Consider the following 25,755-nt stretch of genomic DNA (forward strand, 5'->3'; position numbering starts at 1 on the left):
ATTATTCCGGGCAGCTCTGGAGGGCCCGGCCCTGCCCCAGGAGCCTTAGGGCAGGAATTCCCTCTGTTTCTTCACCTATGGAATGGGGACATTAATTAGTGCCCTACCTTCTCCACACACTATCTTGGGCTCACTGTACTTGGATTAGTTCTTCCCTTCAAAGCGGGACCCGAAAGAGTCCTGTAAGGGCCATGGTGGTTATAATCCTAATTTAGAGTGGCTCTTTACTTTGGGCGTGCCTGGACCTGTGGAGGGTGGGTACCAAGGGTCCCAGGACCTTGAGCCCGCGGGGAGTTCAGAGGTGCTGGCTGCCGCCTGAAACAGGCTGGAAACGGTGAGCTGCGGCCACGGGAACAATAGGAAGGCGGCGTGGAGGCGGGTGGGCGTCGGCCAGGTCCCTGACGGAGGTAGACATGGCCGGCGAGCTAGGCGCCGAGCCGCGGGGTTAGCCCGGGGCAGCAGGCCGAGCGCCGGGGCGTCAAAGCCAGGGAAAACCGAGGTCGGCGCTGGCAGGGACGCGAGAGGAGGTGGGGGCGGGGCCCCAACGCACCGAGCGGGGACCGCAAGGGCTACCAGCCCCGGGTGGGGTCTCCTCCGCCTCCGAGCCTGGCCGCTCGCCCCCAGCCTCTGCGCTCCACGGCGGCTCAGGTAGGCGCGGGGCCCACGTGGGGAAGCGGGCGGCGGGCTCTCGGGGCTCAGCCCCTCCTCTGTTCCGCTCCCGGGTGGGCCGGCACGGCTCCTCCCGACGCGCAGCCCCGGCTCCCGCGACCCCGGAGGCTCTGCGCTCCCCCGGCTGGTGGCGATCGCTGCTGCTGTTCGCTCGCCCGCGCACCGCTGCCTGGCGGCCGGGATCGTCGCCGCCTCCTCCGGGGGAGCCGGCCGGGGCGGGGCGGAGGGGGAAGAGGGGGTGTGGGGGGCGGGCGGGGAGGGGGCTGAGCGCCGTGGGAGGGAGCGAAGGAGCAAGCGAGCGAGCGGGGCATTTCTACGCAGCTCGAGTGAGCCTCGGAGCCCGCCCGGGCGACCGCGGGACGCGGAGACCAAGGGACAGATAGCGCCCGGAAGCTACGCCGCCGCCGCCAGGTTAGCCGCGCTCCTCCGGGCTCCCGGGAGCCCACGGCGCCCGAGCTCGCGTGCGCGGGCGGGGCGGTCGCCGAGGCTGCGGGCTCGGTCCCGACCCTCTGGAGCTGACAGGCGAGCCGGCGGGCTCCAGGGGGAGGGCGCGCGTGCCAGGAGCCCTGGGCTTCTATTCGTGTCTTTCGGTCCTGGTACGTATGTCGGGGTCCACGTCTCCGGGTGTGGGTTGGGTGTGATCGCGCGTGTGCTTGTGGATCTGTGCAAGTAACTGATCGGTGCGCGCTCGCATGCGTGTGTGCGCCGGGTGTGCATCTGTGTAAGTGAAGGTGTGCGTGTGCGTGGTTGAGTGTCCGCCTGTTTGGGCTGGGTGATGTGTGCATAGACCGGTGACGATCTGTGTGTCTGCGTTTATCTATCCGGAATGTGGCTGTGAGAGGGTGTGTCCGAGTGTGTAGCAGTGTGTGTACATCGGGGTGACAGTGTGTGCGGGTGGCTTCGCTGTGGCTGGAGCCTGTGGCGGGGTGTGTGTGTGTGTGTGTGTGTGTGTGTGTGTGTGTGCGCGCGCGCGCGTGTGTGTCGCTGAGTGCGCGCCAGTGTGACTCCCCGTGTGTGCGCGTGTGAGGACGGTGTGCACCCGCGTAGCCCCCTTGCGTGTGTGCTCGGCTTTGTCTCCGCACTGCCGGGAGGAAGGGGTGGGGGCGGCGGCCAAGGAGCTGTAGTCGCCGAGAGCCCGGCACCTGGTTGGGGAGGTGGGTGGTGGCGGCGGCGGAGGGGGCGTCCCAGCCGCACCGGGACTCCCTGCTGGCAGGTGGACAGCCACACCCAGGGGGCCGGAGGGAGCCGGGCTGACAGAGGAGCCCGCGCGTTCCCGGCTGATCTGGAGCGGAGGGCGTGTCCTGTCTGAATCCCGGGTGTATGGGTGGGGGGAGGGGTGTATGGGTGTGGAGGGGTGGGTGCGTGAAGGCGTGGGTGTGGGGTGATGGCAGCAACGACAGCGGTCCCTAGGCTGTTGACCCAGTCGGGTCAGAGATCAATTTCCTTGTCGTGGCACAAGTACTGTCACCCAGGGCGAGACCCAACCCTGACTGCACTCCCACCCTCACACATGCCACTGAGCAGAGCAGCAGCTGGGGGGGGCCCTAAAACGACCAGGAGAGAGAACCACTCACTCTCTCAGAGGGCCACCCCATTCCAAGGAATCCCCTCTTAGAAGATCTCTTCACTTTGAGACAGATGTCTCAGGGCGTTGTCTGCACCCCTTACCCCGTGGACTCGCTGTGCGTGCAATTCTAGATTTGTAGTCTGTGTTCTCACCGTGTGTTCCTTGTCCATTTGGGCGCATATGTGTGCTTTATCAATGAACAGTGCATGAGGTAACAGTGCTGTATATGTGTATCTGTTTTTATAAGTTCTGGTATATTTGTTTTGGTGTTGGATAGCTGTTTGTATACTAGTGAGTCTGTGCGTGTGGGTTTGCAAAAGAAGTGCCATTTTGCTGCCAACCAAAATAAGATAGAAAATTTCTGCCTAGAACCACTCTATTTTTGAAAAACTGGGTGAAAGGAAGTTTGGGGATTTAGTCCCTGGCTTTGTGGATTTCAGATACTGGTACTGAAATGTAGGTAGGTTGGGATTTGACAAGGATGTAAGGATAGTGAGAAACTGAGTGTCTTGTGGAAGTAGGGGATTTTTTGGGAGAAAGATATGTAAGTGCAAGAATTCCTCCAGCTCTTCTCTGTCACTTCTCCTCCCCCGTTCTGCTTGGCTTGCCAGGATAAGCACACAGGATTCGGAGTGTAAAGGGAAGGAAGGTGGATGGATGGTAGAACTGGGTGGGGGCCAACAGCATATTTCTGTAGTTCTTGACATGCTTCCCTGTCAAAGGCAGCAGAGCCTGGGGAAAACTGAGCTACTTCTTTCCTGAATGGAAGGACTTTGGAAAGGCTCTACCATGGAGCTCAGGAGTCCTGCAGTCTGGTCCAGGGGGGGTCTCCTTTTGACTTTGGCCAAACTCTATCTCTGTTTATCTGTTCACACAACACATTTTTATTAAGCCTATCTTATGTTAAAGTGTCTAAACTCCCTAAGCCTCGGTTTCCTGGTGAGGCAACTAGGGGGCTGGGGTCTTTGAGGCTCTGACTCTTGCTGAGAGTGCTGGATTTTGTTTGGCTCTCACCCAGATTTAGGAAATCACCCTTCTTGTTCCTAAGGATTCTGGCGGTGGTCCTACTCATTGCCTGCAGCTTCCCCCACTCTAGAGCAATGGTTTTCAGAGTGTCCACCACCTGTAGCAGGCTCACTGGGAGTCCGTTAGAAATGTGATTTGGGTTTTTTACAGAATTAAAAAATCTGTGGGCAGGGACCACACTTTAGAGTTCAAAAGCAGTACAGACTGGGAGCCAGGAGCTTCCTCTGAGTTGAAATACATGGAAAACCCCATCAACTCCAGTCCTTCACATGCATACCTGAAGTAGCCCCAAAGACCTGCCTGGTAGGTAGGGGTTCTGGTTTCAAGTCCCAGATTGTCCTAGTGATCGCTCACAAATGTGATGACTTTGACAGTCCCCGCTCTCAGCATGGGATTTCCCTTCTCTACTTTATTTCTTCAACTCTTACCTTGATCTATAGTTCCTGTCCACTTCTCTAAAACCAGCCACTCTGTCCTTTTAGCTCACTCAGGCACCGTGAGCCCACTTGCCTCTGGAACTGGGGCTTGAACTCAGCTTCACACTTGCAAAGCAGGCACTCTACCATTTGAGCCACAACTTCAGTCCATTTTGCTCTGGTTATTTTGGAGATGGAGTCTCTTGAACTATTTGCCCAGGCTAGCCTGAAATCGAGAGACTCCTGATCTCAACCTCCCAAGTAACTAGGATTACAGGTAGGAGCCATTGGTGCCCAGTGCCTCTGGGATTTTACACATGCTGTTCCCTCTGTCTGACACACTCTTCCCCTTCTTATCTTGCTTAACTTCCACTCCTCAGATTTCAGGCCAACAGCCGCTTGGTGGGGAAGGGGGAATGTCGTTTGCCCACTCCCTAAACTAAGTTTTTCCTGTTACCCATTCCTACAGTGCTCTTTGTCTCATAGGACCTGAGAACTTGTTAGTTGTTTAATTGTCTCTCCTCACTGGACTGTAAATGCCATCTGGGCAGAACTTGCTTTTTAATCTTCCTAGTGTCCCACACAGTGCCTGTTTTACAACTTGTGTTCAATACATTTGTCAAATGAATTAAATTATGAAATGAGAAATGTGGCCAAGAGTGGTGACTCATGCTTGTAATCCCAGCTACTTGAGAGGCAGAGATTAAGAGAATTGAGGCCAGCCTGGGCAAAAAGTTAGCAAGGCCTTATCTCAACAAATGAGCCAAGAGTAGTGGTGCATACCTATGGTCCAAGCTATGCAAGTGACATAGGTAGGAGGATGGAGGATGGAGGTTTTGCCCCCAGGACTTTTGCCCAGGGGCAAAAGTGTGAGACCCTTACCTGAAAAAGAACCTAAAAGCAGAAAGGACTGGGAATGTGGCTCAAGTGGTAGGGTGCCTGTCTACCAAGCACTATGAGGTCCTGAGTTCAAAATCAAATACTGCCAAAAAAAAAACCCCAAAACAAAACAGATGAATTACACCCAAAGTGTTTTCCCTCAAGCCCTGACAATACTATCCAAGCAGGGTGCAGACTTACCTGTCTTTTTTACTGCTGCATCACTTGGCTTTAGATGTGAGACCTTACTATGTGTCCTCAGTTTTACTGTTCTGCTGTGAAGAAGGCAGGAGGAAGCTCTTTGGGAGACACAGCCTAGCTTGTGTGTGTTCTGTGTCCTTCTGGATTAGGATCCTGCAAGAATGAGAAGAGAAAGAGCACTGAGTGAGGAGTTTGAAGATCTGGGTCTGTGCCATGCTAAGTGACTTGTGAACAAATCACTCTCCCTGCCCCCCACCCCATTTTTTTTTTCTTGGTTCCTCTTCTGTCAAATGAAGGCATTGGGATAACTGGTGTACTTAGTACTGTAGTTCCTCCTTATCTGCAAGGAATGTGTTCCACAACCCTCAGTGCGTGCCTGACAGCATGGATGGTACCAAACCCAGCATATGCTATGTTTCCCCTATTATCAAGAACTTTCACCTTTCAAAGAGGAGCAATTCAAAGCTTCTCTTTGGCTGATCCAAATTGCCAGCATTACTATTCTTGTGCTTTGGGGCCATTATTATGTAAAAGAAAGATTGAATGCAATCATTGGGATACCAAGGCAACAGCTGATCTGATAACTAAGATGGCTGTTAAGTGACTAACAGGTGGATAGGTAGCATATACAGGGTGGACACACTGGACAAATGGATGATTCACATCCCAGACAGGACAGAAGAGGATGGGTTGAGATTTCATGGTGCTTCTCAGAATGTTCTACAACTTAAAGTTGATAAGCTGTTTATTTTTGGAATTTTTGACTTAATATTTTCAAAATGTGGTTGACAGCAGGAGACTAAAACCGCAGAAAGTGAAGCCTCCATGAGGAAGAATTACTGTGGTATGACAAAGCACTGGCTCTGGAGTCATTCAGGCTTTGCCATAGTGACTTCAGCAAGTGATTTCATCTCTTCATTTCTCGTCTGTAAACGGGACCAACAGTATTCTCTGTTTCACAGGATTGCTTTGAGAATTAAGTAAGACACACATGTGGAATGCTCAGCACGGTGCGGGCACATAGGAAACATTTGGTAAATGTTAGCTATTATCACTTTTATGGCTACTCCATAATTTGGTTCAACATTCTTGAATGCCTTTGTGTTGGGCCCCAAGCCTACAGAAAGAGAAATGAATATAGCAGTGTTCACAGACTGAGGCTGGGGCAGACATGTACGATGCGATACCTCAAGCTGCCAGGGTGTAGCTACTTACAGAGGAAAAAGTTTTACTGGGCGCCCCCGTGGCTCATGCCTGTAATCCTAGCTACTCAGGAGGCAGAGATCAGGAGGATCACTGTTCGAAGCCAGCCTGGGCAAATAATTCAAGAGAACCTATCTCGAAAAACCCATCACAAAAATAAGTCCGGTTGAGTAGCTCAAGGTGAAGGCCCTGAATTCAAACTCCAGTACCGTAAAAAAAAAAAAAAAAAAAAAAAAAAGAAATTTCCTATAAGACAGAGGTGGGATTTGGGTTAGATTTGGTCTTCTAGGGAGTTGGAATAACATGTACAAAGGTAGCAAGACTTGTTAGGGGAGTCTCAAACCATTCCATGTGGGTGGAGAAGATGACTGGGGTTGGGGACAGATGGGGTGAGTGGCTGGACCTAAAGCTGAGAGGCAGGTTGGGGTCAGATCAGACACTGACTCAAGAGCTGGGCCAAGTCCCACAGGTGGTAGGAAACTGGGAGGAGAACTGAGCCGACCAGGAAGGATTGGATTTGCATTTGAAAAACAGTTCTCCAGGTGTTGGGAGAGAATGATTTAGGGTAGAAGGGGAGGATAGTTGACCTGGAGACCAGGCCAGGCTGCTAATCAAACTCAGTGGGAGGCCCTAGTGGGGTGGACAGAGGCCTAGAACATCCAGAAGCCCAGAAGATGGAGTGACTTCTCCGGGCTCCTACAGGTCCCCTTAAACCTCCATAGCTGCCTAGTGAGCTCAAGAGACCCAGGCCTGCTGCACACTGTCTTGATTTCCTGGGGCTGCTGTGAGGAAGTGCCACAAACCAGGGTGCCACAGGCATGTCATCTGGAGTTCCAAGGCTGAACTCAAGTGTCAGCAAAGGGCGGTTCCTTCTGGAGGCTCCAAGGATGCAGTGTGCTCTCTGCCTCTCCCCTGGTTTCCGGAGGGGGCCAGCAGTGACTGTCCCTGGCTTGCAGCTGTGGCTGCCTCCGTCATCACATGGGTCTCTCTGTCTCCTCCTTTTCTTCTACGAACAACAGTCATGTTAGGTTTAGGACCTGCTCTAATCCTACATGACCTCATTTGAACCTAACTAATTACATCTGCAAAGACCCTATTTCCAAATAAGGTTATATTCTGAGGTTCTAGGTAGACATGATTGATGGAGGGTGGTGGTGGTGGGGAATCACTGTTCAACCCAGTACAGAGAGAAGATGGAAAAGAGTGTAGGCCCTGGTCCCACAAGTACACATCCAAATTCAGGTTTTGAACTTATGCATGAGCCTTAGCGTAGATCTGTTACTTTCTCTCAGCCTCGGTTTCCTCTTCTATGAAATGGGGACAGTAGCACCTACAATAGTCTTGTGGTATTAAGACTTGGCCAGGGGAACCGCAGTGAGCGCACTTAGTGAGGTGGTCCACAGCAGGCACTCCATTTTTACTTCCTCTTCAGCTCTTCCTTCTCTGCCCTTTGTAGCTGGGACAAATTATTTAATCTTGCTATACTTTCAGATGTGAATAATCATCTTCCAGCCCCTCTTCCTGCCAGATTGCAAATCCCAGGAGATAATGAGAAAGCTCTTTGTTAATTGCTTAAGGGTTTGTTGCTGTGATTTTTAATTATAACTGTCACCATCATAATAGCCCTTGGCCATTTTCACATCCACTGCACCTCAGCAGAGCCCAGCCCAGCCTACTCCTCTCCCCAGGCTGGTCCTCTTCACCTCTTTGTGCCCAGAGGCTTGGCATGAAGGTAGCAACTGGAAGAGTTGGGAGGACCTTAGGATGGTCTTTGTGTCTGTCCTCATTCGCCTGGGGAGAGAAGCTGATGCTCAGAGAGAAGTGACACCCCGAAGGTAACATAGCTGATCAGTGGCAATTGGAGCACATTGGTGTGACTCCTGTTTATACCCTGAATAATTCTTTTTTCCTGGTTGCAGTTGTAGTCCCAGAAGCAGGAGCTGGGAACACATAAAGGCCTTGACAGGGCTTTGCACAAGTTCCAGAGAGGGGCTCAGCAAGAAGGGTCCTGCCTGGTTAGGATCAGAATTGCAAGAAAGGGGTCCCGGGTCTTGAGTGAGCAGTTGGTGCCTCTGTCGGCTGAAAGAGCAGGTTGTTTTGTTATCTGCTTGGCTGTGGCCATCTCTGTCTGCTCCAGGAGAGGGGAGGAGGCCACCATGGGGAGCTTGGAGGTAACCCAAGGCTTCAATGATCGTCAGGGCGGAGCTTCTCAATAGGCTGTGTCCTTCTGAGCCTTGCCTTGGGAAGGCTCTGGAAAGGAGAAAGGGCATGCCCTGCTCTGGTATTTTCTGCCAAGTCATCTTCCTTTCCCTCAAGCTGGGGAGCCAGTCTCCATCCCCTGGTTCTGCCCTTTTCCTTCTTCCTCTTTTCCAATTTCTCTACTCCCTTTCCCTACTTCCTTTCTTCCCTCTTGCCACCTTCACTGCAAATTAGAGGTCCAACGATAAAAGCTTCAGAACTACTTTGGGTGGCTGATTTGGGGTCATCTAAGAATCAGAACACCTGGGGTCCTCCTGGTAGGCTCACACTGGTGACTTGGAAATCACTGTTTGTAGGCTGAGCATAGTGGCACACTCCAGTCATTCCTGCTACTTGGATGGCAGAGGTAGGGGGATTGTAGTCCGAGGCTGGACTGGGCAAAAGGTGAGACCCTATCTAAAAACACACTAATGCATAAGGGACTGGGGGTGTGGTTCAAGTGATGTAACTCTTGCCTAGCAAGCATGAGGCCCTGAATTCACCTCCCAGTACTGCCAAAAAAAGGAAGAAAGAAAAAAGAAATCACTGCATTTATTGGCTTCCTTGCACCAGGCCCTGTGCTAAGTGCTCCTTGAGTCTCATGGCTTTTAACTCTTGCAACTACACAGCAAGGCAGAGGACATCCTCATTGCATCAAAGGAAACTCAATTATGCGCCAAGGCCTACCCCATCCTCAGCCAGCAAGAGGCACAGCTGGGATTTAAATCTCAATTGCCCAAAGCCTGGGGACTCCAGAGCGTTTCCTATCCTACCTCTGACAGGCTTCGTGTGAACATTGAGGGTCCACAGGGCGCATGCATTTGCTCAAATTCTGAGAACCAATCCTCCACGCTAGGACTTCTGCCTTCTAGGCCTGTGCTCTGCCACTGCCTGGGGGACTGGCCTTCCTACAGTGCCAGCTGAGGCTCTAAGACCATCTGGCTCTAGGCAACTGCTCACTTTTGGGAGAGACACTGCATCGGGGGAGGTGACAGGGCAGGTCTGAAGGTCCTTTGCCTTTTCTTAGTGATTTTCCCACCAGCCACCTTAGTTTTTCATGGATGAGTCTGAGACTTCCAGTTAAAGCAGTTTACAGGGCTGGTGGAATGGCTCAAGTGGTAAGAGTGCCTGCTTAGCAAGTGTGAGGCCCTGAGTTCAAAGCCAATGCTGCCAAAAAAAAAAAAAAAAAAAAAGAAAGAAAAAAGCAGTTTACTATCTGCAAAGAGCATTCATTGACTGCTCTGAAGGGGCTTGGATTCTCTATCAAGCTCGGTGAAGGTTGGAGCTCTGGAGGAAGTGGGCAGGGAGGCAGAGACCAGAGCCAGGAGCCCTATCTTCAGGGCTGGACTTCTGCTAGAAGATCAGAGTGGGTCTGGGTGAGTGAGGCAGCCTGAGCCTCTTCTCACCCAAGTTCAGCCCAAGAGTCCAGACTCCCCTCCCAGGCAGGGCCACTGACCACAAAGTCATTTTAGAATGACATTTTTGGTTAGTCTATCCCAGCCCAGCCATCTGCTTGCCTGTGGCTCAATTATAAGGGTCCTTTATGAAGGAAGGGGCGATGGCTTTGCATCAGAGGCCTCCCTTTGCAGACAAGAAAGGTGAAACACAATAGTGAAATGGCTCAAGGTGGAGCCCCACCCCTTCCCCCAATCTCCTAGAGTACCCCAAGGCCAGGCTTTTGGAACTTTGCTCCTGTTAAGCACAAAGGGAAATGAAGGGGAGCTGGCTTGATACTTTTTCCGGACTCACTGCAGAGATTCAAATTTAGCTGCTTCCGGGGACCTGGAATCAACCTGCTTCACAGGCACCTTGTCCTGGTGACCATGGTGACTGGGACACTTAGGATTCTCACCTTGCCTTTGGAACTTCTGAAATAGCATGCACAATTTTGAGAGTACGCATTGCCCCCAAAAGAGGATCTATCTGTATAATCTAAGACTGTGAGTCACAACCTATAAAAACTTAGAATCACTGGCTTCAGCATTGTTTTATGGAGGTGGAACTAAGATCTGGAGAAGAGTCATCAGGTAGCTAATGACAGAGCCAGCTGGACAAGGCTGGTCTCTTGTGTCCTGGGTACATGGCTAGCTTTACAGTGAAGGTGCTAAGGAACTATGGACCAGTCCCTTCTTCTGGGCCTTGCTTTTCCCAGCTGTAAAATGGGGATTGAGGTTCTGGAATCTGGGTCTTGTGCTGCCCAGTCCATGTTCTCTGCCCTTCTTCTACCTCCTTAGCATCATCACCTCTGGTGGGTCCCCCTCCTTTAGCATCTCCATGGCCTGGGACTCTCGGCAGAGTCTGCCTTCTGGCTCTTCGTGTCTCCATCCCCTGGTCAAACCCCATGCCCCGGCACTCAGGTCTTCTTTCCCTTTCCATGCCCACTCACCATAAATGCACCAGGTGCTGTGAGTCTGGGGAAGGAAGCTCATGGTGGCCTCTCTATGGGGCTGGACCTGGGACTGGTGCCAAGGGGAGAGCTGGGAGGCGGCCTTTCTGGAGGTTCCTAGGACATGCTCAGAGCTCACTTGTGTCTTCACCCAGGCTCCCTCTGTTCCTCCCTGCCAGGAATGCTATCACCCTTCCCCAACCCCTGTCAAAATCCTGTCTGTCTTTTCAAGGCTCCACTCGGTTGCCAGCATCTGTCCTATAAAGCATCTGATCCCCCCCCACCACCATGCCACACAATCGATTTTCTGCTAAGGGTGCATTCCCAGCACCCTATCTGTTTCCCTTTGGGAACAAATTCCTCTCGGTCTTAGCTTTATCTGGGGAGGTCACTGGTCTCTCTTACTAGGCTATGAGCCCTCAGAGCACTGGGATTTCTCATTCTTTGTTCCCCTTCCCCCTGGAGAAGGGATGTGCACAGAGCAGGTGCTTAATCCTGACTTACGAAGTTTTATTAGCAGAGAGAAGCCTCCAGCCTTGGGCTGGACTGGTTTCTTTGGAGCCCCTGGGGCCCATGGCACTGGCAGGCCACAACTTCTCACATGGCTTCTCCTTTATTTGTGGATTGGAAAGAGGCCAAGTAGGGCAGTGACTAAGAACTTAAATTCCAATCTTCATGCTGCCATTTTCTTGCTGAGTGACCTTGGAGAAGTCACTTCCTCTCCCTGAGCCTCAATTTTCCTTGCTTAAAACAAAGGGGTAGAGAGGTAGGGATGCTAAGCCTATTAGGACCTTGGGAGAATTAATTGTAATGCTATGTGTGAAATGCTCAGCACTGCAAAGAATAAATGGCCAATAAACAATCATAGCTCTTTTTTTTTTTTTTTTGATGCTTGGGTTTGAACCCAGGGCCTCACACTTACTAGGCAGGCGCTCTACCACTTGAGCCATTCTGCCAGCCCTCATTTTTTTTTTTTTTTTAACCTTAATCGTTATTATCCTTGTTGTTTCAGCAAACATGTGCTGGGGGTCTGGGTGAGAGAATGGAAAAACCATTGTAGGAGTTTTGAGGTCTCCAGGATCTTAGTGTTACATAGGAGCATTGAGACAAGGAGTCAGTGGCTGGCAGAGACATGGCTGAGTGAGTTGAAGGTGAACAGAGGTGACATTGAGCTGGAAGGGCAGGAAGCAGGAGAGGCAGGTGCTCCCTGTGCAGGTTGGGGAGATAGGTGTGCATTCAGAAGGGTACAGGATGTAGGAAGGAGCAGGCTGGGAGCAGAGGTGGCTTTAGAATCTCCACGTGGAAGTGGCTAGGGTCAGCAACCCTGGTGAAGGGGAGCATCAAGCTTCACTCTGCTGAGAATAATTTGGGGGAGTGATGGTTCTTAATGCTGCTACCGAGAGCAAGAGAGAGAAGACTGGAAAGGGGCAGAAATGTGAAGGCTTTCTGCCTGAGCCAGTGTGTTGCTAGTGAAGGCTGCTGAGCAGGAGTGTGCATGTGTGCACAGTCTCTTTCTGCACAGGCTGGAGCCAAGAATGGCTTGAGGTGGGCTTCAGTTCCAGGCCTCTGCAGGGCTGCCAGTATTCTTGGCCAAGGTCAAGATTTGAACCCTGACTTTTCTGAAGTTGAAGTACAGAACGATCCCAGAAATGTAAAAATGTCAGTGCCGACCAGCAGAATAAATGATCTCTTAACCAACCCCCCTACTGCCATGTTAGACAGGTGGAGGCGGAAGCCCAAGATGAGGAAGTGTTGCCCCACAGATCTGAGGGAAGGCTGCGGACCTAGGCCTGCCTTTGGGGGTGGGGAAGAGGATGAGGAGGGTGCCAGGGAGCTCAAGGGGAATGGGAATGACAAGCCAACGTCAGGTTGGGAGCAATCTGTTGCTAGGGTGTGTATGATCCAGGTGAGTGGGATGCAAGTGGGCTAAGAGCATCGTCATCATTAAAGGCTTTCCTTCTGGAAAAGGAGAAAGGGCCATATTGGTGGGAGGCAGGGGATTATTGGGATGTGGGAGGAGTCAGGGGTAGCCTGAGAAGAGGAGGCTGTTGTCAAGCAGTGAGAGACAGGACTGCATTGGAACAGTCCAGGACCCCAGCACTGTGTGATCTGTCCTGGTGCGGATCACCTCCATTGCTGGGAAGCAGCCCAGGGCTCCGCAGGTCGCAGCTAGGAAGTCTAGAGTCAGGAAAGGTGTCCAGAGCTGGGGGAATTCAAAGCCATGTTCCTGGCATGCTCTGGGTGTCTGCTATCCCAGGGTTTGTTGAGGCCTTGGAGTCAAAGGGGTCAAGGAATCCCCAGCCCAAGACAAGCCATCTTTTGCCTTCCCACCCTGCACCCACCCAGCCAGCCTGTTTTATTCTAGTCCCCTCCCCCTTATTTGTTGATTAAACATATTTATTAAGCACCTGCTATGCTCCAGGCATGGCCCCTGACCTCAGGGAACTTATGCCACCACCCCTTAGCACAGAGAACTGTCCCACACTGGCAAGGAATGCTGGGAGGAGGAAGTGGTGGGTCTCTAGACTCCCTTCTCAGCCTTGGTCCTCTTCTAAATCCCCCTACCTCCACATGGGACTTCTTGCTGGAACTACCTCCTGCTGAACTGGAAACCAATCAGAGTTAATTGTTAAACCTAATAGCTGGTGAGTTTTACTCTCCTGGGTTGGCAGGCAGGGGCTACCTTGTACTGCTCCCTAGGAGAGGGGTGGAACAACCTGGGTTTTTCTGGCCTGTACCTGCTACCTCTTTCCTACTCTGGGACCTGTCTCCAGGGCCCTCTCCTCTCCAGGGGCCAGTCTGCCACTTGGATCTATTCCCCTGCCTCCAGCTGAGGTGACCCTGGTAGGTGAGTACTGGCTCTGGCCCTACTCCAAGGCCTTTGCTAGAGTGCTTTTGGAGGAGGGGTGAGAGGAGCTAGGACACCTATCCCTGGGGACCCACTCAGAGTGCAGGCAGCCAGTGGACTATAGTCACTGGTGAGGGAGGTAGGGATTGGGTCATGGTGGCCTAAGCCCTCAACACAGGACTTCTTTCCAACACAATCCAGGCAGCCATTCTCCTCTCCTTCCTTTTCAGCCTCTTCACTGGATTCCCTGTTCTGGTCCCTTCTTTGCCATTAAACTGGTGATCAGGACTCCTTGAGATTAGGACAAGGCTTATTTCTTTTTCTAGAAGCTAAGCGTCAAGACAGGCCCTTATTAAGTTTTAGGGACAAAGCTCAGGCTTCCAAGTCAGCAGGCTCCTTCAAAGTTGGTGACCTGCCTCTCTGAGATACAGTGCCATCCTCTGAACACAGGGTGCTCTGGTCCCTCTGTCACCAGCATCCTGAGTATAGTAGTGAAGTTTGTTAAATGAGTGGAAACCATTCCATTCGGATGCACTGTACCTCTGAGGCTTAGCTCGGAGCTAACCAGGAGGCCCCAGCCCAGGAACCTGGGGAGTTGCAACAGCCCAGCAGCCACCAGGCACATGTTACTGAGCACTTGAAACTTGAAATGCACCTGGTATGACTAAGGAACTAATTTTAATTTTCTTTTGGGGGGGTGAGACTGGGGTTTGGACTCAAGGCTTTACACTTGCAAAGCAGGCACTCTACCACTTGAGCCACACCTCCAGTCCATTTTGCTCGGGTTATTTTGGAGATGGGGGCCTCTCAAACTATTTGTCTGGGCTGGCCTTGAACCACAGTCTTCCCAATCTCAGCCTCCCAAGTAGCTAGAATTATGAATTTTAAATTCTAGTATTCATTTGACTTGATTTTAATTAATTAAAAATTAGAAAACCATACTCCAGTTGTAGACAGACTCCTATGAATGTTTGGGAACTTGTATTTGTAAATATATTTTTTTCAATTGTAAAGGCTAAGAGAATCTGAATATTTGATGAAACTTTAGTGTCTGAACCAAGATATGCTCTTAATATGAAATATACACTGGATTAGAAAGATTTGTTATAAGAAAAAAGAATGGAAGATGTCTAAATAGTATTTGTATATTGATTACATGTTGAAATTGGCATATTGGGGTAAGTATATTTTAAAAATTAATTTCACCCATTCCTTTATTCTTTCTTAAATGTTACTACTGGAAAAATGTGGCTTGTATTATGTTTTTTCTTTCTTGTTTTTCTTGGTGGGACTGGGGTTTGAACTTAGGGCTTCACAGTTGCAAAACAGGGGCTCTACCACTTGATAGGGCACCACTGTGTTACCCAGACTGATCTTGACCTCTTGTGCTCAAGTGATCCTCCTAACTGAGCCTCCTGAGTAGGTAGGACTACAGGTGTGCACCAGTGTACCCAACCTCACGAAATGTTTCTTTGGACAATGCTGTTGTAGCCAGAAAGTTGAGTTGGACACATTTAAATAATAATACAGCACTAGGCAGGGCTCAGTGGCTCACTCCTATAATCCAGCTACTTGGGAGGCAAAGATCAGTAGGATCGAGGTTTGAGGCCATCCCAGACAACAAGTTAGTGAAACCCCCATCTCAATCAATAAGCCAGATGTGGTGGTACCTGTCTATGATCCCAGCTAATGTGAGAGGCTATAGGTAGGAGGATCATGGTGTGAGGCCAGCCCCTGGGAAAAAACAAGAGACCCTATCTGAAAAATAACTAAAGCAAAAAAGGTGCTCAAATGGTAGAGCTCTTGCCTAACAAGTGTGAGGCCCTGAGTTTAAACACCACTACTGGGGGAAAAAAGAAAAAAAAGACTACATAAAGACTAGTTATTTGAGGAGATTTGGGAGGATAGAGCAAGCCAGATACTGCCTACCTCACCCCTAGCCCTGGGCCATGCCTCTTAGTGAAATGTCACCCTGGACAAGCCATTGCCTCCAGGATAAGATAGCTTTCTGTGGGTTCTGGTCCCAGTCATGCCACTCTTTGCTCTGTGTGACTTCAGACACTCTGCTCTGCTGAACCTTAATGCGTCAACTGCCAGTCGGTATTAAGGGCGACTGAGGGTGTTGTCTGAGAAATAACTCAAGGGGAGAATTGGGCATGTCTGAGCAGCCAGCCATGTTAGCCCTGGTGGTGGCTGCCACCGCCACTGCCACTAGTTATGGAGTTGCTGCTGCTATTGCTGTTCCCACCAGCTTGGCTACTTTCTGAATGGGTCATGGAGCAGAGTGACTCCGCCCTCCTTACGAGTTTGAGTTTGAGACTTGGATAGGGACACGGGGGATGCTTTGTGTGATACCTCAGGGGATTGCTTGCTTTTAGAAGCACTCATCTTCTGCCAGTGATCAGGCAAAGATGCGCCCCTGTTGTACAGGTGAGGAAGTAGAGACCTGTTGAGTGGAGCCAAAACGTAAATGCAGGACTTCCCACCCCTGTTGTGGCTGGCGATATCAGAGACAATGTTTGGAGGGTTCCACTTGAGGCTGACCAGGAGACAAGTGCTGGTAAGGAATATTATTTGTCTCCTATAACTGGAAGTGGTCTTGACATGGTTTAGTACAGCCATCTTACTCCAGAGTTGAAAAGACAGAGGAGAGAGAGAGTCAGTCAGTCAGTCAGTCCTTGGATCACATAGCAGAATGGTGGCCAAGCTGGAGGTGCTTCTGTTTGTTTAGATCCACCCTTTGGCTTGGCCCTGGCAAGACAGTGGCCCTGCTTGTCAGCCTCGTCCTCTCCTGCCCAGTCCCCAGAGAGGGCTTCTGAGAAAGAGGCTTTTGTTTTACTAGCTCCTTCTGGTTTCCTCTCAAGGTAACTGTGTGCGCCTGTGTGCACACACACACACACACACACACACACACACACATGCGTGCGCGCATCATCCAATTTGCATTCGACCCCCGTGGGGGTTTAACAGGCCTGAAATTGGGAGCTTCTCCACACCATCTATTTTCTGGGTATCACAGGGAGACCATAGAGATTTTTACCAAGGAGGCCTGAGTTCAAATCCCTTTTTGGCAGTTAATTTTCGCTATGACTTTGGGCAGGTCATTTTGAATTTTTTCTTTTGGCTTCGTTTTCTTTATCCAAAAAGCAGGAACCAAAATAGTGTATGTATGGCTTAGTGGTGAAGACCCCAGGCTCCACAGCCCAGTGGCCAGTGAAGAGGGCTCAGCTCTGCCACTCACCTCTGTGTGTCCTTTGTGAGTCATTTCACCCCGTGTCTCAAGTTCCACATCTGTAAACAGAGCCTGCTCTTTCACGGATGGGCCAAGCTCTCCATGCAACTGTCACATCTAACCCTCCTGTTGGTCCTAGAAGTTGAAGAAGGGAAGTGACTTGCCCAGACCACACAGCTAGCAAATGGGACAGCCGTAATGCAAGTCAGGTCTGGGCAACTCCAGAGCCCACGCTCATAAACCACTGCCCGTTCTTCTTGTTCTCCTGACTCTCATGTTCCGTGTGACATGGAAACAACTCATCCTACCTGGAGACAAACAGATGCTCCTGGCTGTGGGTCCAGAGAATCTGAGGTTCTCCTTCCGACCACCCTGCCCTACTGTGCGCCAGGCCAGGCCTGAGACGGGGCTCAAAAAAGCTGGCATAGGGTTTAAATACCCAGTGAGGAAGTTAGAACAAACAGAACAGAGTACTAATGTTGAAAAGACCCTGAGGGGTTCCCATGGCCACCCATATTTATTTCCCAACTGAGAGGACTGAGGCAGGATAGTCAGGTCAAGAGAGGGATAGGTATGCTTTCCTTCCCTGATGCTGGAGACCACTGGATTGGCATGGAAAGAAGCCCTGCGGGTGGGGTTCTGTGCTGCTTGATTCACCTGTACCTGCTGCACCACCCAGCCCGTGGATCCCATCTTTAAATGTCTCTCCTCTCTTCTGTGACCTGTCCTGCTTCCTACCTGGCTCTCCCACAACTACTTCTTGCCCCTTTCCAGTCCCCTCTCCACGCTGGAGTCAGAGATTTCCATCGCTCTTGGAATGAAGACTCATCTTCACCTTGACCTCCGTGGCCCTTCACAACCTGGCCCCAAGGGCTGCTGCAACCTCAGCTTTATCACCTTCCCTCTTGCTCTCTGCGTTCAGTTCCACCACCTTTCTGTTTAACAGGTTCAGCAACTTCTCCGCGAGTCCAGTGCCAGCCTCAGTTGCCAGTGTGTGCTGGCCCAAGCCTCTGTGCCCAGGAGCTAACACTGTCTCCTCCTTCTAGGTGCCTGACTGAGGACATCTCCCCCAGGGAGCCAGGGTGCAGAGGAGGGGTGAGTGTTCCAGAGGCCCTGCCTAGTTTCCTGCTTGTGCTGAGGTTGGGCCAAGAGGTCTTCCAGGCCCACAGGCTCTGGTTTTTGATCTGTGGTACTGTGACAGTCTGTCTGGGCTATAGGTTTCTGCTATGGATGACAAAGGGGGCAGTGCTGAGGGCTTGCCCTACTTTGGGCTTGTGTTGAGGTCGGGGCTGAAATGCACATTGGCGGAAGCTGGTTCCACAGGCCCTGAGGCTCCTGGTGTAGACTAGGTAGTTTCAAGTCAGGGTGGGGCCCTTCTGCCACTGACTAGTATGTGACTTCCCTTATTGTTGGCCTCAGGGACACATACCCATTGCCTAGGCAAGAGCTGGGGGAGGTAGGCTCAGACTAAGTAAATTTTTTCAAACTTCCTAGCAGGGAAACCCGCTTTTCAAATAAACCCCAAAGAATCTCAGTGTACAAAACAGCTATTTTGTACAGGTTGTGGCCCCTGCTGAAGTTGGGGTAGGGCTAAGGGTTAATTCCTCAGGCACAGGCAGCTCCCAGACAACACCACAGACCCTTCCTGGGGTTTGGATAAGGCACTTTGAAAAACCACTGGCTCAGGTGGGCCTGGTGGCACATATCTGTAATCCCAGCACTCAGGAGATTGAGGCCAGAGGCCTGCCAATTTGAAATAGCTAGGGCTACACAGTGAGACCCTATCTCAAAGAAAAGAAGAAAAAGAGAAAACCACTGGCCCAGGGCATGTTAACTTGGAGGTGGTATGCCTGGCAGGGCGAGGCCACAGAGAAGGCACCAAGCCAGTTAAGTTATATTGATTGAGAAATTGTAAAGTTACATACACATGTCACTGTGTGGTTATTAGTAAGGCACGACTGCCAGGGCTGTGATGTTCTTATTCTAGAATCCTTTGAGCTTTAGTTTTGGATCCATATGGGGGACCTCTGGATTCCTAGGGATTGCTCCTGTGTGTGTGTGTGTGTGTGTGTGTGCAGGGGGAGGGGCTGTGGGGTGGGGTGGGGCTGAGCCAAGCCGAGGCAGGTTGTGTGTAAGCCCTGCATACTGGGGGGCAGGGGTGGCTTGAGCTCAGTTGAGAGGAGAGATTTGGCTCCTTCCTGCCAGCACACGGCCCCATGGAGATCTCTGGGCAGGAAGCACTGGGAACAAGGAACCCTCTGTCCACAGGCACAGTGAGCCAGGACAGGCGAGCTGGATTAGGAGCTCCCAGGAGTGGCCTGCCCAGCCGGTCCCTGACATTTGGGCAAATGTGTGGGCAAGAGGGGAGCTCAGGGTACATGGGAGAGGTGGGGCCTCAGGCAGGGGAGGCAGAGTTGGTTCCTCTAACTTCCTAAAGCCCTCCAAGGAGCCTAGCTCAGAGGCAAGCAGCTACTTAGGACTCAGAGTGGAGAAAGATGGACTCTAGGTATTACCCACCATTTGTGTGCTGGAGGAGGCAGGAAGTGTGAGTGGGAACAGATTTGTACAGGCAGCCTGGGGTAGTAAGGGCCACCGGCCTGCAGGTCAGACTTGCATTTGAGTACTTGCTCTATGGCTTTAACCTCATTACTTTCCCTTTCTGGGCTCCAGTTTCCTTTTCTGTAGAATGCGGTTGGATGGTTGGACATATCAGCTTTAGCTCTTTTTTTTTTTTTTCTTGACTCAGTTGTTCATTTCTTCTCTTTTATTAGCATAATATTAATTGTACAAAGGAGTTTCATATAACACACTTCAACCAAATTTACCCCCTCTATTACTTTTTCTTATCTTCCCCCACTTTTAAACACTATTTAGTGGGTTTTATCATTCTATTTTTCTTTCCTTTCTTTTTTCAGTACTGAGGGTTGAACTCAACTTTGCACTTACAAAGCAGGCACTCTTCTCCTTGAGCCATGCCTCCGGTCTGTTTTGCTCTGGTTATTTTAGAGATGGGGATCTTTTGAACTATTTACCAGGACTGACCTCAAACCTCAATCCTCTCGATCTCAGCTTCCCAAGTAGCTAGGATTATAGGTGTGAGCCACAAGGACCTAGCTCATTATTCTGTTTTCATACATGTGTTTGAAGTACTTTACTCATATTTCCCCTCTTCCCCTTATCCTTTCACTGCCTCCCCCTCCTGCTGGTTCCCACTCCCAGACAATTCCCTCTCCCCATTTCACACTCAAGACATTTTTTTTTAGGTCTAGATTCTGCATATGAGAGAGAATATGCAACAGTCTGGCTTATTTCACTTAACATGATGATCTCCAGTTTCATCTGTTTTCCTGCAACCAACATAATTCCATTCTTCTTTGTGGCTGATATGCCACATTGTCTGCATCCCTTCATCAGTTGATGGCACCTAGGCTGATTCCATAACTTGGCTGTTGTGAGCAGTGCTGCTATAATAAGCATGGGTGTGCAGGCGTCTTTATTATGTGCTCACTTACATTCCCCTGGACATATGCCTAGAAGTGGTCTAGCGAGATCATATGGTAGTTTTTAGTTTTTGAGGCACCTCCATACTGATTTTCATTGGCTGCATTCCTGCCAACAGTTATGAGGGTTCGTTTCTCCCTGCATCCTTGCCAGCATTTCTTGTCATTTGTTCTTTGATGATGGCTATTCTGATTGAGGTGAGATGGAGTCTCAGTGTTGTTTGATTTACATTTCTTTTATGGCAAAGGATGTTGAATATCTTCATGTATTTATTGGCTATTTGTATGTCTTTTGAGAGCTTTTTGTTCAGTTTGTTCACCCATTTATTAATTAGGTCATTCTTTTGGTGTTTAATTTTTGATGCTCTTTCTATGTTCTGGATATTAGTCCTTTATTTGATGAGTAGCTGGCAAAGATTTTCTCCCGTTCTGTGGGTTGTCTCTTGGTTCTGATCATTGTTTCTGCCTTTGCTGTGCAGAAGCTTTTGAATGTGATACAATCCCCTTTGTCAATGCTTGCTCTTATTTCTTTAGTAATTGGAGTCCTATTCAGAATGGCATTACCTACGCCTACATCTTCAAGGGTCTTCCCTATGTTTTCTACTAGTAATTTCAAAATTTTAGGCTATACATTTGGACCTTTGATCCATTTTGAATTAATTTTTGTTCGGGGTGAGAGGTAGAGATCTCTAGCTACTTCTTAATGCTCTGCTGAGTGCCAATTGGAACAGTGATTTCAAACCTTCTGGGCAGCATAATCCCACTGTGTCAGCATTGGTAACAGAGCTTATCTGGTTGAACTGGGGGTGGCTTACCCAGAATCTTGTCCTGGCGTGCCTTAGGAGGTTCCTCCCAGGCTCTAGGGAGCAGTGTGTAGACTGTATGCTCTTGAGAACATGATTTTTAAACTGTCCCATGCAGCCCAGATGATAGGTGGTATGCTCAAAAGCACAGGGGTTGTAAGACTGGCTTCTACCTGGCCTTGCTCCTGGCCTGCACAGATCTGATCTTGGCTGACCTGGGGCAGTTCGTAGGATTGAATGATGAGGATTCATGTCAACTTTCCTTTTCTGTTGTTCTGCATGTCCCTCCCTTTTAAACTGTCTGTTGCCATAATTTGCAGTCCAAATGGAAAGAGGGAAGTATTTTTCTTCTAGGGTCTACTTGTCAGTCCAAGAGAAGGATTTGGATTGTTCCATCCTTGCTAGGTGGAGGACAGGGATGTTCTGAGTAGCCAGGCCTGGGTCAGGTGCCTGTCTACTTCCTTAAAGGAAGGGTAAGGTGACCACCAGATGAGGGGGATGGCAGATCCTGGGCAGACAGACCATCAGAGCACTCTGCAATCCTGGTTAGGGGAGAGGCCTGAAATGAGCAGATACTAGCCCCTTCAGTAGTGGGAGTACAAATACCAATAACAGCAATAGCTTAGGTTTATTGAATTCCCTCTCTAGGCTGGCTATGTTCTCTCTCTCTGTTTTGGTGACACTGGGATTCGAACTTAGGGTCTCCTGCTTGCTAGGCAGGTGCTCTACCACTTGAACCACTCTGCCAGTCTTTTTTGTGTTGGGACTTTTCAAGAAAGGGTTTCATGAACTATCTGCCTGGGCTGGCTTCAAACTGTGATCCTCCTGATTTCTGCCTCCTGAGTTGGGAGATACTCTCTTGCTTAAATGAGACATATTGTCTCATTTAATCCTGATACAGTCCTTTGGGTAGATCCTAGTATTGCTATTATTGCCCCCATTTTGCAGGTGAGAAAACTGAGACATAGCTAAGTCCAGACATTGAGTAGGAGGAGGAACTGGGATTCAGGCCCAAGAGGTCTGACTTCAGAGCTCACACTGGGACCGCTACATTTCCTGACTCTCCTTGGTAGGCCAAATGGCTGTCCTGTATCTGTCTGCATGCTGCTGGGGGTGACTCAGAGCCAATGACCTGCAGAGACAGCCCCACCTAGGCAGTCCAAGCAGTGCTCCCCCTGTTGGAAAGGGCAGACACTTACACCCTTACGGATACCTCTGTCCTCCAGCGTGTGGTTCTGTGCTAGGTGTTTCAGGAGATGTAAAGAACCTGTCTGAAAGGTCCTCATAACCAACATCACATGACTGAGCTCTCAGTCTGTGGGAGGCTCCATACCACAGTGGCTTTATAGAGAAGGTATCATTATTGCCCCCATTTTCCAGAGGAATCTGGATAAGTGACTAATCCAGGGTCACATGGCTAGGAAACCACAAAGCTGGTTCTACCTGACCCAAAGTCAGGTTTAGCTTGTGCTAAAAACCACCATCATTCCTGTATCTCCTAGAGGCAGGATAAATTGTGTAGGTGTCACTGTGACATGCTCAGCAGGCAAATTGCCATTGAGAGGGACAAGCAAAGCACAATGGAAGTTTAGAGGAGAGAGATTAGGGAGGAAAGGAGGAGGGGACTTTGAATCAGGTTGAAGGTGGCCAGGATCTGGACATTTGATTCAGGGAGGGCTGTCCAGGAGGAGGGAGCTGCCTGAATAAGGGTAGGGAAGGGACAAAAAGAGGTCCAGTTTGGCCAGACCTGGAGAGTGGGAGTGTGTGTGTGTGTGTGTGTGTGTGTGTGTGTGTGGTCATGGCCAGCTATGCTTTCAGGTCCCACAGAAGATGCCTTTTTCTTCCATACTGTTCTATTTAGAGGTGTGAAGAAGTTTGGTCTGCAGCTGCACACAGGTGCCCAGTTTCTTTTCCCCTCCCAGATTTATAGAGGGCACCCCATCTGGAGATGGGGCAGGGCATGAGCACCAGCAGGTGTCAGCGCTCCTTTCCTTCCTGCTGGTGATGATGGTGGGAGACATGCTCTTTTTTGGTTCACTGCCAGGTCTGTCCTCCCTCCTGGCAGCACAAAGCCTGGCTTCAGGCAACTTTGGTGGAGAGAGGGCATCCAGCCCCTATCTGGACAGCATGGAGGCGGTGGGGGGGGGTCCCTCTTCCAGCTAATCTCACCCACTTTGTCAGAAGGTAAATAATGACACCAGAGGTTTTGGATCTGTCCCTAAAGTACCTTTGGGCTTTTCTCTAAACAACACAGGTGGGGAACAGGGGGGAAGAATGTGCTGTTAGTGGCAGTCATACTTACTGAGCTAGACTCACAGCATGTCAAGGGCTTTGTCACCTGTTTTAAAGATGAGAATGCTGAGGTTCTGAAGAGGAAAATGACACAAATGCACTTGTCACATGGAAGCTGGCTGTGTCATTATCTCCCAAAGGAGAGATTGACTTGTGGGAGACTCAACAGGGAAGCCTGCCCTTGCCTATCTATGTTAGTTACTTTTGTGTCTCTATGACCAAAATACATGAGAGAACAGCTTAAAGGAAGAAAGATTTATTTGGGCTCATGGTTCAGAGGGTTCAGTCCATCATGGTGGGGAAGGCATGGCAGAGCAGCTTATATCATGGTGGACAGGAAGCAGAGAGTGGGAATACAGAAAGAGATCAGGACAGATATATACATGCCCTCCAGTGACCTGCCTCTTCCAACTAGATCCCACCTCCTACCTTTCACCCCCTCCGTATGATGTCATCATATTAGGAATCCATCAAGGGATCAGCCCACTCGCTAGGTCAGAGCCCTCATGATCTAGTTTTGTCTGGACATACCCAAAAGTGTGCTTTACTAATCTCCTGGGTGTCTCTCGATCCAATCAAGTTGACAATCAAAAATTAACCATTACACAGGCCGTCCCTCCTCCTCTCTGCTGGCCAGCTGCTTCCCAGCCTCTCCCTTACACAGTAATGGATTGTTCCCCTTGTCTTTGACCCAAGCCTGAGAGCCAGAGAGGCTGTCTCTGGGGAATCCAAGCCTCAGGAATGTCACTCAGATAAGACCCAGATGTTCAGCATTCCTTCTGGGATCCTTGCGTTTTTCTGATCCTTCTTAGATCAATTTCCATACAGGAAACAGGCCACAAAGGACAGGGGGAGTCTTTCATTGGAGGTTCTTTAACCCCATGTCCGTTATCACCTGACTCACATCAGGACTAAAATCAAAACACCTTATTTTTCCCTGTAAAGGGCTTTTTCAAATCTTCTCCTCCTCCTCCTCCCCTTCCTCCTCCTGCTTCATCATCATCATCTCTCTTTCTCCCTCTCCCTCTGTCCTGAGGGGCAGGACAGAGATAGTATAATTATTCCCTTTCTTGGGGTGGGTCAGCTGAGGCTCAGATAAGGTAAGTGAATTCTCAAAGAGGACACAGCTAACAAGTACAGAGTAGAGCTAGAAGATGTCTGTGCACAGGAATCCTGTTCTTCCCATTGCCCAGTGCCAAAAGATATTGTGAACATCTGAGCTGACTTCTGAGTCCCTCCCGGGACTCCTTCTGTATTCCAGCCTGGAGTGTGTGTGTGTGTGTGTGTGTGTGTGTGTGTGTGTGTGTGTATGGGGTGTCCCCAGTTCAGAGGATCCCAGGCTTGCTAAGGCCTCACTCATCACTTCTGTATTTGAGAGTTCGCTAGATCCAGCCCCAACCTGCTGTCCTTGCCAATCTTGGCTGATGTTAAGAGGCTAGGCTTTTCCTCTGACAAGGTAGATGAAATCAGCCATTTAACAGGGGATCCCTCTGTGGTATGTTGGAGGTGTGGGTTTCAGCCTGCTGCCCAGGGAATAGATGGGGAAACTGAGGCCAGGGTCGGCCCAATCACCACATTCAATGCAGCTGGAGAGGCAAAGCTAGGAAAAGGTTCAGGCTGGGTTGGTGGGGTGGGTCCTTTTCCCAGGTAAGTCTGCAACTTTGTTTCACAAAGTAGAATACAGTTTGTACTGAGTATTTACCTTGAGCTCCATTTTTATCCCAGAGAAATTCTTCTAAGAGGTCTGGGCTTTCCCAGACACCTGATTGACTCTAAAACCAGAGACCTGGACTCCTAAGAACACTGGGACCTCAGGCTAAGTATACCTGGGGTCCTGGAGTCAGTGGTGATGGTTTCACAACTCCGTAAATACAGTAAAAGCCATTGGATTGTGTACTCCGAAGTGGTAAAGTTTATGGAATGCGAATGATTATCTCTTTTTTTTTAAAAAGAATAACTCGGTCCTATAAGATCATGTCCCATACATGGTAAGTGCTTAACAGCTATTTGTTGAGTAAGTGAGCCTGAGGATACCATCCTGTAATGCTCATCTGTTTGATCCATACAGCGGCCTTGAGGGAGGCAGGGCAAGATTAATGGTCCCCATTTAGCAGATAAAGAAATAGAGGCCCCAAAGATTAGATGACTCACTCAGGGTGATTAAGTTAGAGTTTTATAGAGTTGGGATAGGTTTTTATGGCATTTCATTCAACCCTTGGTGCATTAAGCCAACTTTGACCGAGCACGAAATTTAAAATTGTCAACCCCTGGGTGTACCATTCACCATGATCAGCCCTCTCTGTCCTGTCCTCTAAGAGTCTAGAGACTCAGACAAAGAGCCAAGCATTGAGAAGATATTGTGAGGTACACTCAGGCATGTGGGTTCCCAAAGGGGTCCTGACCAGGCCTGGGGGATGTCAGCTAACTGAGCCTGGAAGGATTTGAAACACTGTTAGAAGAACAGGCAAAGCGGGTAGGGTGGGATGGCAGTGGCT

At 50.0% G+C, this 25,755-nt stretch overlaps 1 protein-coding gene across 24 annotated transcripts in view; it reads left to right on the forward strand.

Moving 5' to 3' along the window:
• The first annotated feature begins 449 nt into the window (after positions 1 to 449).
• Positions 450 to 25,755, forward strand: part of Epb41l1 (erythrocyte membrane protein band 4.1 like 1) — a 118,837-nt gene continuing 93,531 nt past the window's right edge. For 4 of the 24 annotated variants that reach the window (XM_074074686.1, XM_074074687.1, XM_074074690.1 and 1 more), the window contains exons 1-2: positions 965 to 1,080; positions 17,712 to 17,760. The gene's annotated coding sequence lies outside the window, so the exon portion shown is untranslated. Of the gene's footprint in view, positions 649 to 943; positions 1,081 to 1,123; positions 1,266 to 17,711; positions 17,761 to 25,755 lie in introns of those variants that run through there. The other 20 variants (XM_074074683.1, XM_074074684.1, XM_074074688.1 and 17 more) reach the window with 12 other exon arrangements.

The sequence above is a fragment of the Castor canadensis genome, chromosome 5, assembly GCF_047511655.1.
Source record: "Castor canadensis chromosome 5, mCasCan1.hap1v2, whole genome shotgun sequence".
Taxonomy (NCBI): domain Eukaryota; kingdom Metazoa; phylum Chordata; class Mammalia; order Rodentia; family Castoridae; genus Castor; species Castor canadensis.